Source organism: Parus major, chromosome 1, assembly GCF_001522545.3.
Source record: "Parus major isolate Abel chromosome 1, Parus_major1.1, whole genome shotgun sequence".
NCBI classification, from domain to species: domain Eukaryota; kingdom Metazoa; phylum Chordata; class Aves; order Passeriformes; family Paridae; genus Parus; species Parus major.
Genome location: NC_031768.1, coordinates 73658278 through 73675253, shown reverse-complemented (window position 1 = coordinate 73675253; position 16976 = coordinate 73658278). Strand labels below are relative to the sequence as shown.

Here is a 16976-nt window from a genome sequence, read left to right as displayed (position 1 = left end):
GCAGAGATGATTAATTGTGCTAAATACACCACAACTTTGCTGCAGCTGAGGTTGCCTTTGGTCAAGATGTCGAAGAGCAAACATGATGCGCTAAATCCATTTGCAAAGTTTTGGAAATAAAAATAAATGCTAAGGGTATCTAGCTGCTGGGCTTCCTACATCCATTTGGAAAAGGTTCCTAATTTGGTTATCATTTGTATTTCCCCTCTAATCTACTCTGGTTGTGCTACCTTTCGTCAAGACAGTCATATGCCCGTCTTCTTCATCACTTCTGACTTTTTAACCTCCATAATCATGCTGGGAGAAGCAGTTTGGGTATTCATCTCTTTTGTTGATGTGCAGAACTGCAATGGTCCTGACTTTCAGAAATTTCACATAAAGGCTATCAGAGCCTGAAAACTAGGAGACACAGATTCTTAGCTTCACCTCTGGTCAGCCCACTCCCTCTCCCTTTTTGTCCCCTAACTTCTTTTTATGGTGAAGGAAAAGTGCGAGAAAAAGGACATCACCTTTAAGGAACAAGGTCATATCATCCTCTTAGGAGGTGAGGAGCAGGACCTATGTATAATGTTTCTCCTATTCTCAGAAACATGGATGTGAAGCTAGCATCACTTACCTATTTGTCTCTGAGTAAGGCGTAAGGGGTAGCTGTAAGAGCTAGATTTTACATTTTGTCTTCACTGCTGTTAGACATGTCACTGTCCAAGAGACCCCTATTCCAGCTGAGGAGCCAGCAGCCAACACATTGCTGTAAGAAACAGATAATAACTTTAGACAAAAGAGAATTTTTTTGTTGTGACCCTTTTCTAAGGAATGTGTGCCAGTGAAAATGTTTTGGCTGTTTGTAAGACAAGGAAGAAAATGCCTGCCTGGGCTACCACTTGCTCTAAGAAAGAAGTACAATAAAAATAATTGACAATTTTGCTTGGATAATATAGTCCAGCAACAGTGAGAAAATAAATTCCTCATTTTTCCCCAGATTCACTTTCACCCCAGGAGAACAGAACACCAGTTACCAATGAGCGCCAGAAGGGTTGCTTGACCCTTTATCACCTGTGCCCAGAAAACAGTTTGACATGTTCTTGTGCTTTGACACACAGATGATGTGTGCAGGAAGAAGACATGGTGTAGGGTTTACTGCCTTTTACTGCCTCTTTTGCCTCCTTTTATGGCAAATGGTTGTCACAGCAGCAGCCACTTCCTCTCCTCAGCTCAGCTTTCCAAGGAAACCATCACCCTGAGCAAGCATAAAGTACAGCACCAGTGACAAGGATGTGTTTGTGGGAGCTCTGCTGGGTGGATCTGGTCTGCACAGTGATTTCTTTTCAGGCTGGTCTCTGCACTAAGAGATGAGCTCAGGTGTTTTTCTCTACTGGTCTCAGCATGTTCTGCTTTGCATAACCTCCTTCATTCTTTCTCAATTTTCCTCATTTCTGAAATTGTGCATTTTTGATTTTGCTTGTTCTGCTGCTTTGCAGATTTGTACACCTTTTTCCAAATTTAACTCAACCTTCCCATTACTTCAGGTCACCTCTAAGTACGTGATCCCATGAGTCATAGAAAATGCAACTTTTATGTTTCTTCAAGGAAAAAAAAATTAAGTTTTCTTCAAACTGTTCCACCAGTTTGCAGAATTCATCAATCTGGGTTTTTATTTTAAAGTAAGAGAATGAAATATAAAATCAATATAAAATTTTCAGTCCAGTGAGCTTCTGTACTAATTTGACATGTACAAAAATAAAGGGGAAAAGAAGGAACAATGCAGAAGACAAAAGCAACTTAGCTGTTGACTTAAAATTCATATTCTGTATCATTTACTCTTCAAAAGACGGTACATATTTTGTGAGAGCTTTACATGCTCTGATTCTTTGGCGCTCTAGGGTACAGAGTTAGGGTCAAACTACCAGATGTAAGGGTGTAAAAAGGAGGAGCCATTTGTTTCCAAAAGTCCCTAAGCAAGGACTTGCTTCTTTTAAGCAACAAAAATAATTTTGTTGTGCTGGGTCTTACCTTTCTGCTCTTCATCAAGAAGGCACAGAAGCAGAGCCAGACCCTAAACAGACCAGTTATTTAAAATAAATAAAAAAGCAAATACATGCTGTTGCTGCAGGTTTTTTATGATAGTTATGAAAATGTGAAAAGCACTGAGTCACTTAATATTAGAATATATTTGGGAATACTGTTTTATAAGCTGAGGAACCCAAAGCACATTTAATTTTATAGTTAGGTAGAACAATGTGATATCTTTGCTTTACTTGTTCTATACTTACTAATGAAATTTTTCCAACAAATAAGTCTGATTTGATTGCTTAATATTTTGCTATATTTGGCTAATGTAAGAATTCTAGTCTACAAATTTTTTTGCATAGTATTTTGCTGATTTTGTTACTTTCTTAATAGTGAATCAATGCAGTAAGTTCTCAAGAGTTATGTTTTTTTTCCATAGGGAAGCATATAAAGATTTAAATTATTCTTTGAGAGAAGACTGAAGCTAGTAATTTTTTTTTTCTTAATTTTTTTAATAACAAAGAAAGAAACAAAGTTCATCTAGAGGCCAGAATAATTTTCATATGTGTGGTAGAGTATCTATTTAGTACCTTAATAGTTGTAGACAATGTTAGACAATAAAAATTCCCATGCATTTTTAAATAGCTGTAAAGAAAAAAAAAAAAAAGAAAATAATTCAACTACAGTCTGGTGATCTAAATACTTACTTTTAGAAAAGATTTTTAGAAAACTTTGAGGTTTCTTAATAAACTGAAATATGAGCACTCAAAAATGAAACATATATTTACATAGGCGTCATTTGAGATGTTATTAATCTTCTTTTTTTAGACAATAGTGTGAAAATAGTGTTATTTAACCAAAATTATCATAATTTTCTACAGCTTTAGGCTCTCAAAGCTGAAGAGAAGCTTTCTGAAGCTCTCTGAAGCTTCTGCTTAAGGCAAGACAATCAGCTGCATCTAAGTTTTCTTCCATTTGACTAGGCTTCCTCCAGATGCTTTTCAGAGATTATTATTTCTAGGGAAAATCTGTATGTGATTTCCAGGACAGTTATAATTTGTTTTAAACAGCTCTGAAAAATATTAAAATATTTTCTTGTTCTTGTAATTAAAAATTATTTCAAGAAAATTAAGTGGAAAACATTTTTTGAAAATTTTAACAAATGCATAGCATCCATAGTGTAAGTGTTCATAATCATGCAATGATTAAATCTATACAAGAGTAGAGTCATTGAGGAAATCTGAAGTTTTTTTTATAAAAATGTAAATGCAAAAACACATTTCTTATCATAAAGAAATATCAGTTTTTTAGTGGTAAATGCTAAGAGATGACATAGGGTAACCATCTATTTCTTTTCTGATAAAGATGACTAGTTCATGTGTAGATATCATCATAATACCAGATGACTTTTGGACTTTAATAAAAGATAAATTAGTACAGGAAAAAATTAAGGTATTTTAAGAATTAATACCTTTACAAGGTTTGAGAATGTCAAAGGAGAAACTGATATGATCAAAGTATGTCAGTATAGATTTGTCATTACACGTAACCTTAACAACTATCAACAATCATAAATTTTCCATTCATATTTTTTGACAAAAACTTTATAATTTACATTTTCATATTGGAGAGATGACTGAAATTCTCTGTCATTAATGCCACATGATCATTAATAAATTTAACTGCATCTGAAATAAACAGAATAATGCATATATGTGTATTTCTGTTTATTTATGTGTCTATATATTTTTCAGTGTGCACTACTTCAATGAACTCTCATTCTTCAGCTCTTTTCCTCTCAAATACTCTACTGTCTCTAATTTTGAACAGCTTTCCAATTTAGCCCTGCTTCTGCTAAATGGTTGACTTTTTTTCATATCACATGTTTGTGATTCCCAATGCATTTTAACACATTTCAGGAAACAAATATGCAGCAAATTCCTCAGCTTGAAAACTTTTGTTTTGAAAGATAAAATGTCAGCAAATTTTTTTAAGGATGCTTACATTTATTAATGTTTCAGAAAACATATCCTCAAAAAAAAATAAGGTAAATCCTTATGAGACTAAAAAGTAATTTTTCATTTTTATTCAAATTTGTTATTATTTATAACTGTACTCAAGGTTTTTTAAAGATTCTATATTGGTTACTCAAGGACAAATTATACATCTTAAAATTGGCAAATAAATAGGTATGCCCCTGAGTATTCCTTCTAAAATTAATTAGAAAATTAGAATGCAATTAAAGCTGATAAAAACATCAAAAATTAGATATTAAATAACTTCTTAGGCATATTAGTATTTCTTCTTAAGTAACAGTGCATTTGAGATGTGTAACTCTTTAATTCATCATCACAAACCACATAATGGTGTAGCTTTGCCATTCTTAAATTTCTTGTATCTTTTGCCTACTGAATTCAATTAAGCTGCTACTCAATAATTAGAGAACATGGGATTTAATATTTACCTGCTGCAAATCAAGATAAACAATGCATCATATGTTTTTAAACATGATGCTGTTGTGCTCTGTGTATATCCAAAGCTATTTAAATAAGGCAAAGGTTATTAAGTTTCACAAGTCTATCTGACTTAAATGGAAAGACCATGGCTCAATGAATATCTCATTTTATATGATACCATAATCCAATGAGTGACCTCCAGCACCACTAATTTTTATAGACCTTGGACATGCTCAGCACATCTTGGATTTCCCAACTCATTGCAGGATTGAGCCAGGAGTAAAAAACTCATGGAAGACAAGTAAATAATTGCTGGCAGTTTCACAGACCCAGTTTCTGAAAACAATTCAAGGAGGTCACCATGCATCTAGGGTCCCGAAAATCCCTTTTCACACCATGAAAGCAAAGAATTAGATTATAAATGCAATAGCAGACCAGCGCATGAAAAACTGAAGCCAACTCTATCCTACAGCAAGCTGAAGATAGACTTTCTTCAGCCTCCTGCCAAAATGACAGGAAATTTAGCACAGCATTTAACTTCTTAAATTAAGACAATCAAAGGCTGAAATTGCAAAGCAGCTCATACAAACAGTGAATTTAGTGGAGCAGTATAGAAAGATACAATTTTTAAGACAGAAAACTTGCTGGCCGTGACACAGGCTGAAGGGCCAGATTTCTTTCATCCATATCCATCCATATCCTATCACTTCCTGGCTTGGTTTTTGATGTTGATACCTTCTGTAAAAACACAATTAGTTTCTACTGAGATATTAATAACTTTGCCTTTCCTTAACCAGCCATGTAATTAACCTACTAGCCCTGTAAAATGATCAATAAAGTGCAGCAGGAAATCCGCTTGTTTCTAGAATTAATTGCTGTATGTTATAATATTATATCACACTTCTAAAAGCCTACAAAATTGGCAGCTGTCATTAATTTACAGTTAGTTGGTTTGTTACAGTGAAGTCTGAGACAATGACTGCTTTCACAAACTCTCAACTCATATGCTTAGGCATGTTTCAGTAGAGTTTAACACTGGTCAATGTTGGGATTATGTTTCAAAAAATACAAAAGTACGTTTCAGCTCTTACTGACTTCTTACATTTAGGGATCAGCATCTGTATTCTTCAAAATGAGGGGTTTTTTTAATGAATAAGTATAAATTCCCAAAATACAGCAAACCTAGGATACCTTATGAGAAGTAGGTTTGTTTACACAATTTCTGAGGCATTGACAAATTATTTTAATGCATGGAGTAAGATGTTAGGTTTAGAAACCTTTTCACTAGTTTCCCACATTCATGATGAAAATTCATCTCTCTAGTAATGTCCAAAAAGATAAGTGATATCATTATACTAAATGCTGCATTCATTATGTGCAGGAAGAAGGGCACTGAAAAAGGTCAATTTGTCTGCAGGGTTCCAACTTTTACTGTACTTACCCAACTGTCATAATGCTTAACAGCTGCATTTTTTGTAAATTGTCAAACAGCTTTTTTTCCCATCACATTAAACATAAATTATGTTCAGGATGGGCTTCATACGAAACACTGTTAAGATGTGACTAAGAAGGTACAAAACCTCTCAGCTTTATCAAAACAGTCAAAGTTGTGTGCATATTGCTTTTCCAATACTTTAGAATGACAAGACTGCATCCAATCATATGAAAGAGAGGGGTGTATTTATTGTATTACTTTTTAATTATGTTAGCACCAATTATATCCTTTACCAAAATATTTTCTCCTGAGTGAAATTTCTTTCAGCTGAGCAATAGAAGAATTTTTTCTGAAGCTCTTTCACTCTGAAAAAATTACTTTCTGAATTCAGTCGACCATGTGAGTTTCTTTCATGGAAATTGTTTAAAATATGCTACTAACTAGTTGATACTTATGGTATATGCATATTCAGCAGTGCTGTACAATTCTTTTTTGACTCACTGATTGGATGACTAGAATTTTTATAAATAAAGGATGGGGAAATCAGAGAGTTCTGAAGATAGCACATAGAATGGCATTTGTGAAATCACAAATATAGACATCAGCACTACAGATATTTTCATGTTAGCTAGTTGTCAAGACTTTTTCACAGTGAGTGGAGTAAAATTGGCACTTTCAAAGCATGAGTCATCTCATCTCAAAATAGATGATTAAAATAGGTCAGATGAATCACTATATATTGCTCTCTATTGACCTTGAAGAGAGCATTGGGTTACTAGCTAGTGTGTACACATGAACACATGAAGCTGGGTGAGAGGGAAACAAGCCAGGATATCTCTGGAAACAATATTTTCACTACCAGATTTATGAGTAAGTATGAGAATAGTAGACAAATATTTCTTAAGGGAAAAAAAAAAAAAATTGCGTCTTCATGGTAAATAAGATAGAAGAGAGTATATGTGATTTAAAGATATGCCCTATATCTCTGTGTAAAACATTTGGATATAAAAGAATTTTCATGGCTCTGTAAAGTACATAAATACTTTGAAATATTATCATAGTGTTTCAGTACATCATAACCATATATATTGAAATCAAATGTCTTATGAATTTCAAGACCAAGACATAGTACAGTAAATGGTTCACTTGAGACAATTCAACTACAAGATTTGAAATAAACTTTAATTCATTTTGAAAATTCTGATTAAGCAATAAATGATTTTACAGTAATCTACAAATTCTTCTAATGGAATTAAAATGTAAGCTGTATACACATACTGAGGTTTTGACTGAGGAAAGTCATAACAGACCCTTAAATCGTAACTAGAAAATTCTTACATAGAATGCTTTAGCCTCTTCAAGCATCTCCTTCCATTAATTTACTCTTGTGCAGACTCCCACAAGGGCACTTTCTTGAAATCAAAATCCAAAAATCATTCATCCTGACATATCTGCACAGCTTTATCCCCAAACTATCAGAATAGAAACAGAAAGAGTAAAGGCAGCATTATATGTCTGTGCTATGCCTTTTTTCATCTTATCTCTGTATGACCTTCAGGTGGACTTGAAGTCTGCATTCAATATAGATTGAGGTTTTTCTGGCTTTACTTCACCTTCAATTTACTTGTCATGATGTACTACATTGTTAACAACATTTCCTGCTTTGCTACAAATGAAGACCAAACTATTTCAAATCTGGCTGACTACAATAGATCTCCTCAACTCAGATTTAAATAAAACTGTACTAAAACTGATTTTCCTAAGAAAAAAAATCTGCTGTCAGTTTTTTAAGTCAAAAGGTGTTAAATCCACTCAGTACCTTTGAAACATATTCCTAAGAGTCTAAAATGGATTAAGGCAAGCAGTGTTATAAATTCTTCGGTGGCTCTTTACTTCCAGGAATTGTATAACTATGGCAAATTCTACAAGTTTTCTGAGCTTGTGTATACATTAAAGAGATAAGTATGTAACTTTGTAACTACTCAGGAAAAACATTTATCAGAAAATGGAATTTCTAGGTGTTCTGGTTTTGTGCATGTTAAAATAAATTTTCTTCCTAGCACCTGGTACAGGGCTGCGGGTGTGGGATTTAGTACAAGAATAATGTTGGTAACACACTGATGTTGCAGTTGTTTCTCAGTAGTGCTTACTCTAACTGAGGACTTCTCAGTTTCCCATGCTCTGCCAATGAGGAGGGCACAAGAAGCTGGGATGGCCAGGACAGCTGACCCAAACTGGCCAGAGGGATACTCCACACCACAGAGCATCCTGCCCAGTGTAGGAACTGAGGGATGGGCTGGGCATCAGAGTCAGTGGGTTGTGAACAACTGCACTGTACATTACCTGGGTTTTGTTCCTCTCTCTCTCTTTTTGTTGTCTCTCTTTTCATCATCATCATAACCCTACCATCATTATTATTGTATTTTATTACAATTGCTAAACTGTTCTTATTTCAATGCATGGGATTCACTTTTTTCCCCCCCAGATTCTTCTTGCCATCCCACTGTGAAGAGAGGAGTGAGCAAGCAGCTGAGTTGTACTTAGTTTCCAGCTGGGTTTAAACCATGACATTAGGTTACAAATTGGAATAAAATTAGCCAAATAGCTGTGAAGTTGAGAGAAAGTGAAAACATTTGATCCCCATATTTTCAGCTATTTTCTGGCTGAAAAGGAAAATATAAAAAGGAATATGTCATCAGAAATGGTGTTACAGTTCTCTGAAATCACTTTTTTAAAAAATCAATCTTCTTTTTAAAAAGGAGTAAAATTTTAAAAAACTATTTTAAAAAAACCCTCTTCTTATAGTAATTATTTTCCTTGGGCCATCCTAGTTAGCTGTTTTGGTAATACAGGCCTAAAAAAGCTAAACATAAGAGCTAGATGTAGGAATCCAGACCCATATTTCATCATAAGAACAATATTTTCTTTATCTCTCCTCTTTATACTAGTGATCCTTTTGTTCTCCATATCTACATCTTCTCTTGTACTGCAAAGTGTGCTTTGTGGACGTTGCAAGAATCAGTGTCAGAACCATGAGAAGATGACTCTTGTATTGTCTTTAAAATGTACCTGTAATGTATATGGTTGGATTTACTCACATTGTCTTAAGCCAAATTTTAATACTTCAAGCTCACAAATTTTCAGTGTATTCATGCAAAGACCACCATGATTATTTGGTCAAAATAAAACCTATGTATGTTTTATTCTTATAAGAAACTTTAGGTTTTTATTGCAGTTAGTCCCAAAACCCTTCCCTCTCTCCACTACTTGTGTAAGCACGAGTTTTATTAATTATTCTACTTCATCTCCTGGCATCAATACCATTTATTTATGCTTCAGCTCAATGAAACACCAAAGCAGATACTCTCTAAAACATGTCAAACGTGAGTTCCATTAAACCCAAGGATGATAAAATAATGCAAAGGAAATTCAGTGAGGTCTACACCTCTGAGAATAGCTGATTGCAGATAGTGGCACTTCTTCCCCATTAAAAGAACAAAACAAATAAGGCTGTGTTGACAAAAGTAAACTTAACAAATAAGAAAGTAAGTAGTTAAAAATAATACTTTTAATAAGGATACTTTATTAAAATATTAGCTTTTTGTAAGTTGTTTGTTTGTTTCATTAATCAATAATTTAAAATGTATTTATTCACATTTTTTAAAGGAAAATAAAACTAGAAGTGCCATTGGGAATTCTTTCCTTCATCCTTTATTTTTAACAAGGATAAGAAAAAAAGTGGAGAGGTATGAGGGTAAAAACTATTTCCTTACACCTTATGCTTAAAAAAATGTTTACATATCCTTGTTGAAATGAAAACAGTGTGATGTTTCTGTCTTGTCCATTCTACTCTCATTTTTCTTTTTTTTTTTTAGTTTTGCTGAAATAAAAAAAAAGGGTTGTACCACAGAAAGAACTATCTATCAAAAAGTAGGACAAGTAAGCCACTATTTATTTTTCTCACAAGGGGTATTTGTCTTTAAGGGATGCTGCATGCTCTGGTAGCCCAAGGCTGGATACCACAAAATATTATTTATAGCACTGCTGTATCACTCAATAAATTACAAAAAAAAATTAGTTCACATAATTCTACTAGCTTTGAGAATAATTGTCATTATCAATTTTTAATAACCACCTGTTGTGGTGAAAACATGTAGTATATATGTATCAGAAGGAAAGTTATCAGTAGAAACTGGAGGTAAGCCCTTTTCTCCCATTGTCTCAACTAATGAGCCTCTCACTGTATTTCCTATCCTGGTGGATAGGAGTGACAGAGTGACTTTGGTGGCCACCTGGCATCCAGCCAGGGTCAAGCCACCACAGTATATTTAAGGACTTTGCCACTGAAGCACCTTTGTACATAAAAAACCCAAAAAAAGAGAGTCTGCCCTCACACAAGGCTAAAATATTGTCCAAAGTCCATAACTTCCTACATGTAATTTTTCTTCCTCAGAATTTTTTGGGACCAGTATTATTAGTAATGCACAATTAAAACTAGTTCTCATAGGAACAGCTTCAGGCATGCGGAAATCAAAAAAAAAAGATTTTTCTTATGAAAAGAATTCTTATTTTTCTAAGATGTTTCTTATGAGGTGTACTACTTTATCTTTCCTTTCAGCTTAGCCACATAAACCCTTGATGATCTGAAGGAATGACATAATTTTAGAAAGTGCATTTGGATTTCTTCAACTGGGGAACCGAATATTAGCAAACCAGTTCGAAAGCCATACTTAAAACAGTGGCCACATGCCCTACAAGAAAACAACAATGAAATAAAACAGCTCCATGAGTTGTTTTCATGTGCAATTGATATGCTTTTACGGGATTGAATTTGGGTTGTCTTTGGTGTAAGTAAAAGTTAAAAGGTGTTGAGGACTTGGGGATTTCTCCTGTATGTGCACTCCTCCAAGGAGCATAAGCCATCTGGCCTTAAAAATGAGGATGAGAAAGTTATCTGAGAATTTTCCACAATCACACAAGCTGCTCTACCCATGTTCTACTCCAGCAGTATAAAAGGCATATATTCATTATTCTGCCTGTATGTATCACTTGACTATAAACCAATAAACTTGACTACTATAATTCTAACATATTATTAACATTATATATACATTTCCATGTATAGTCATGTACATAGCATATCCAATTGTGCATAACATAGAGAGAAGAATATAGTTTTTATATTATTGGATGTTTTACTACTATTGGATTAGGTCAAGGATCACGTCCTTTTCAAAGAATGTTTTTTAAGTGAAGGATTGAAGACTTACATGGTATAGTTGCTGAGAGACATCTACTTGGATACTTCTTTCATACTCTCAGAGCATTAAAATATTTACCAAAAGGAATTCTTCACAGTAAGGCAATACCTGAGTTAAAGCTTTACCATAACTTCCCATGAATAACTTAAATGCTATTTGAATAATACTGTTGGATGCTGAATGTTTCTAGAGAATAGTGTACCAAATACTAAATCCTTATGTTAAGCCATGTTGCTTGCTGATAGTTTTGGAATCAGGTGTTGGGAAGAAATTAAATGTGCCAAAACAAAGGAGTATTCTATAAAAAAGGAAAATGAAAAATTTTCATGCAATTTGTTTCTGACAACTAAACTGAAAAAAATAAATATCTTTCTAGGGTCTCAATATCTTTGTCACAGAAATTCAAAGTCCTTTAAAATCAAAGGCAGTTCTTCCACAAGCTCACCAAGTTTTTCATTGAAATGTTGGTGTGCCTTTCTATGGCATTTTGATAACAGGAGGGATTTGACCAATTTAGAAATGAAATGAAAGAAAGAATGAAAAAAAGATTTATCTAAGGAAACAGGCAAGATATCTTTGACAGAAAAAGTCCTGACATACCCTCAAAGATTTATATGTGAGTGGAAAAAGTATGCAATTGAAGAGTCAAATATAATGGTTTTGGTCAAAAAACTACAAGAATTACATTAAATACATAATCCTGCACACTAGACCTGTCAATTAAAAATAACAACAGCATATTCTATTGCAGAAGTATTTCACAGCAAAAGAAATTCAAAGCTGAATAGTTCTGTGTATCCTTCTTAACTAACTGCTATGTTAACATTAGCAAAATTTTTATTTTTTTTTCATAACAAAGGAGCTGGTGCTTTGAAAAGAAGGCAGACAAATTAGCACCAACTCTGGAGGGTTCAAAAAATAATATTTAAAATACGGCTGTGCTTTAGTAGCCACTAAAGCAGCAGTCACTATAAATTAGGTTAAATGTCAATGAAAGTTACAAGGTGGTATAAGCTTCATCATAGTTTCTGTGTTTAATGTTTTAAACAGCAGCTCTCTTGAACCTTAATAACAGTTTATATATGTATATTTCATTATAGAAGGAAAGCAAAACACAGACCTTCTAAAAGCCTTAGTTTTGACCTTGTGCAAAATCGTTTCAGAGCTCAGTGGAAATGCTGGCATTGTGATATGGATGCCAAGAATGAGGTTAGTAGGGAGTCCCTATACCTCCACAGGCTATATTGTCAGAGAAATGCAAAGAAACGCTAAAGAGAAGAAATTACTGCATACAGTTAGCACTTTCCAAAGCTTCCCATTCCTAGAACAAACTTTGCATGATTTGAGTCATTGTCACATGCCTGTCATTGAAGGAAATAATACCCACTCAACTACAGGATGCATTTAGTGATTCAAAGGTAGTAATATCCATGTAAAATCTCAATTTTTTAAAGCCATGCAAGACTGCTTTTCTTTGTGGGGGATTTTTAGTTCCTTCCACCAAAGCAATTAAGTCTGACATCAAAGCAATCTTTTTCAGAAATACTGTGTATTAGCCAGAGGAGCAAGTAGATTTAGGCACAGCACTGTTCTGTCTGGATGAGTAGATGTTTTTCTCTATAACAACAAAGTCTATTCCAGAAAAATATATTCTCATGCTGGAAATAAATTCTCCCTCTCTGGCCTCTTGTTAGTTGTTCTCTCACTAAATCTCTACTTCTCTCTGTAGCTCACCAGCTCCCTAATTTACCTCTCATTGTGCCATAGCTGATTGAAAAAAACACTTAAACTGATGTATTTCAACCATAGTCCTGCTTCTACACCAATCAAGAAGTTCAGTGAATCAGTCAGCGCTGTCCTCATCTTCTGGAACCACCTCAGTTCAGCTCCATACAAAATAGTTATCACTCAGCTCCTACCTCTTACTCTTGCAGTCTCTTCAGAGGACCTAAAGAATTCTTTTTATGTAATATATCCAAAGAAAAAAACAAACAAATCACTTCATGACATGAAATAATTTTCACCCTTTCTACCTAGGTAAGCAATTCACACCTAGGATGATTTTCCCCCTCTATTTCTAGGATCTATTTCTACCTTTGGACCCATAGTGCTTGACAAAGACAGCAGACAGAGCTTTCCCAGTTGGAGTACAAATTGTTTTTATAGGCAATACCTAGTGAGTTTTCACTCTTTGGAACAGATATATTTAAGATCTCTACTATCATCTGTTGTAATATAGTCATATCCTGGTTTTGGCCTGTCAGGTATACACACTGGAGGGAGGGAATAATGAAGTTATCATTGTGCATTTCATGCAGTCTTAATACAAAAAAACTTAGAAATTATTTGGTCAGAACAATTCCTGTTACTATGACTGTTTTAATCCCAGCTCAGTGGAAAATATTTCTAAGAGAATTTCACTTTGCAGTTATTTAATAATCCAAAACATAGTTTTTCCAAGGACCTTGATGCACTGTTGTGTAAATATATGATAATATTGATCCTGCTCCAGGCAGAGAAACACACAGAGGGAAAGGAAGGTTTAGAACCAGATGTTGTGGATTCCCCTCACAGCCTGTCTTCTCACTCTCTATACAAATGCATTCATCTGTGAGAGTGGCAGCAAGCCTTTCCCAAAAAGGGATATATCAATTTTTTTAATATGCTTGGGTGGAGAGTGGAGTGTGTAAATAGGGAAGGTTGCATACAGCTTTAAATATAGCAAAAGGTAGGAAGAAGCTGAGGTTAAGATAATTTTAAAGTTTATAATAACATGATAAGCTCGATACTTCGAGTACTACAAGGAAGTACTTTGGCTGGCTGGTGTGTAGTTCTACTGTGCAGCTTGTGTGACCAGACAAATTCTGGATCTTCCAAGCAATGGTCATTTACTTGGTTTATACAGCCCAAGATCTTACCATGGAGGCTTCCTCCCACTCCCAGTCAATGAACTTTGCTGTTCTTCATGCATTTCACCTGTGGAGAAGGAAAATAGAAAAAGATACGAGGAATCATCAAGATTAGCTGTTTTGGAAACAGAGGTAAATACAGCCTGTTAGAAGTGATGCAGGAGCAGGTGATGATTGTTGCACATGCATTCAGCATCAAAAGTGGTTGCTGAAGACTTTATATAAAAAATTTTTTTTAGGCCTGAGAACACTAGTTTCCATTAGCTGGTTTAAGACTGGTCTCCTGTTTGTCTCCTATAGAGAAGTTTCAGCTTCTTTATTATATATGGAAAAAAATAAACAAAAAAATGTAATGTGTAAATGTTTACAAAATCAGTTCCTAAAAAATGTCTGTCTATATCTTTTGTCATAAATACTCTACTGAAGAAGCAGATATATCAAATTTATATATAATAGAAATCTTGGGTTCCAAACTTATACAATGTGATTTGTACGTTGGTCTTAGAAATTGCAGAAAATTCTGTCACTAACTTCTGTTTTCAAACATCTGCATGCTGAAAATGCCAAATATATGTTCTGAGAGCAGAGAAGAATGAAGGAACACAAAATACTGGAATTCATATTTTCAAAAAATCAATTGGCATAGACAAGAGGAGAAAATACCTGTCAAAACACACTAAAGAAGGAAGAGAGAATCCATTCACAACTTTAAATCAGTGCAGGTTTTTTTAGATCATGAATTCTAAAGAATTTCATAGAATTTCCTTGATTCTAATTTTTCTTTTGACATGTGCTGATTTGGCAGTAATTATTTGATGTCAAAGGCTGGTACTGTTTTCTCTTCCTAGGAAAATCATATCTTTTTTCTTATACCAGAGAAGTGTATTTCTAATAAATTTCTTCTATGTTGACATCTTTTTAAATGGTTGCACCATAGGTGTCCTAAATGATCCATCACTAACTCAGACCTTGCAAAAGTAATAATTTATTCTGCACTCATACAGAGCCTTTTAATTATTTTGGCTGTATAACATAACGTGATTTACATGTATAAAATGTAAATGTTGCAAAAAATACCTGAAAGAAGAGATACTTTTCATGTCTGTATCCAAACCATGTTATGCTAAGAACGATTGCACGTATCTTTAAAAATCAACTTTGTAAATAAAATACAAATCAATAAAGCTAAGATTTTTATCATCACTACCTTTTAAATATAAAAGGTTGCACTGATTTATTTTTTTTTTTAATTTAGTGAATTTAATTTGAAGGTCTAAGTGAAATTTAGGAGTTAGATACATTCTATTATTCCCTTTAAAAAAAAAGGAAAATTGCTGCTGATAAATGGCAAAGGTAATAAAAGAACATTTGCACTGTGTAGTGTCAGATGCTGGCTTGTTCTGAATCAAACAATACCATATGAACCACCCCACTGGTTCTCTGTCATTATCTTGTACTGAAGTCACTGTGATCCAAGAATCATTTTTAAAGAAAAGATGAGATTTGCCTCTCCTATTTTTACATACCTACAAGTCAGATGTTGGAATGAGTCACTCCAAGATGAATAAAGAAAAAGGGGGAAAAGGTAAAATGTATACATATATTAAGGATAGGTTCATCTGACCTATTTCAGACCTCTAAATATTTCTCCTTCCAGGCTACTTGCTGTTAGCAAGCATGCAGGAGAGGTGCAAAGAGTCTAGGAACTTATACACTGCAGCTAGGAATATAAAAATGTGGCAATGCTGCTGGTGGGTCTCTGAGCCCCAAAGCTGGGGAAGTTTCAAATACTTCCAAATTTCAGGGAAGTTTCAAAAAAGTTAAAGAGCTGGGAAAGTGTATCTCGAACGAATGAAAGCCCCTGAAGACATGGGAAGGTCTGAGCTAAGCTGGATGGGAAGCAGAGGTATCATGAGCTGTAACACCTGTCTGTTCCCAACCTTATCCAAGGACCTCTGGGGCAGAAATCCACCTCACTGCACTTCTTGCTGGTTTAAAACATCAAAAGTAGTCCCTGACTAGTTTGAAAACAATTATTGTAAATAACCCTAATTTAATCTTCCTAGAGTTGCTTTGGAATGTTTATACTTTTGATACAATTTTGGTTATAGCTGAGGACTACAGTAATTCTGTCATTATTCCATAGAAGTATCTACATGCTGCAATGGATATCTCCTTCAGAGAGAAACTGGGAAGAGCATTGGGGTGAGAGCCCACCACTAAAGATCTAATGTTATTTGCATGAGAGGACTTTTTAGGCTTAAATTTTTAAACATAACTATAAAATAAAAGCTGTGAACATAACTATAAAATAAAAGCATCTTCCATACTCTCTAAGGTTTAAGTGACTTGACTTTCCAAAAATGATATAAAGAAACTTGCACCACTCAGAGCAGTTTTAAGGGTGTGATCAGTTTGATGTGCTTCCTACAAACTTGACTTTTGAAGTGGCTGGTTGCATACTTTGCAATTCTATAGTTGCATGATATGAAAATGCAATTCATAACTGTTTACTTTTTAAATCCTTGTTCAGCACTGCCTCATGGATGGCAAGGAATGAAAGCAATGAAACAGGAAAAGAACAACATGTCAAGTTGCCTGTATCCAACAGAGCTCTGAAATTCAAGCCAGCTATCACCTACTTTCAGGAGTAGAAACTTTCTTTTTTAGTAGTAACTATTGAAATACCAGCTATAAATGTTCTGTTACTCTTCTCAGTAAGGTCAAACATCAACTACATTCTCAAATTTACTTGCAAAAATAAATCATCTCTTCTGGGAAAGACTATCCATATAATTATACATTTCAACACTGTCACAATATTGTGTATTGACCACGATTGTTCATTTAGCAGATTTTTCATTCTCTGAATTGCTTTTTTGGCCATCTCACAGCTCTGTGAGTTTTT

At 34.3% G+C, this 16976-nt stretch overlaps 1 long non-coding RNA gene across 1 annotated transcript in view; it reads right to left on the bottom strand.

Moving 5' to 3' along the window:
* Positions 1 to 14505, bottom strand: part of LOC117244689 — a 37349-nt gene extending 22844 nt beyond the window's left edge. The window contains exons 1-2 of the long non-coding RNA XR_004498205.1: positions 14078 to 14505; positions 617 to 748 (exon numbers count right to left, since the gene is read on the bottom strand). This is a non-coding gene — a long non-coding RNA (uncharacterized LOC117244689). The remainder of the gene's footprint in view (positions 1 to 616; positions 749 to 14077) is intronic.
* Between the last annotated feature and the right edge of the window lie 2471 nt (positions 14506 to 16976).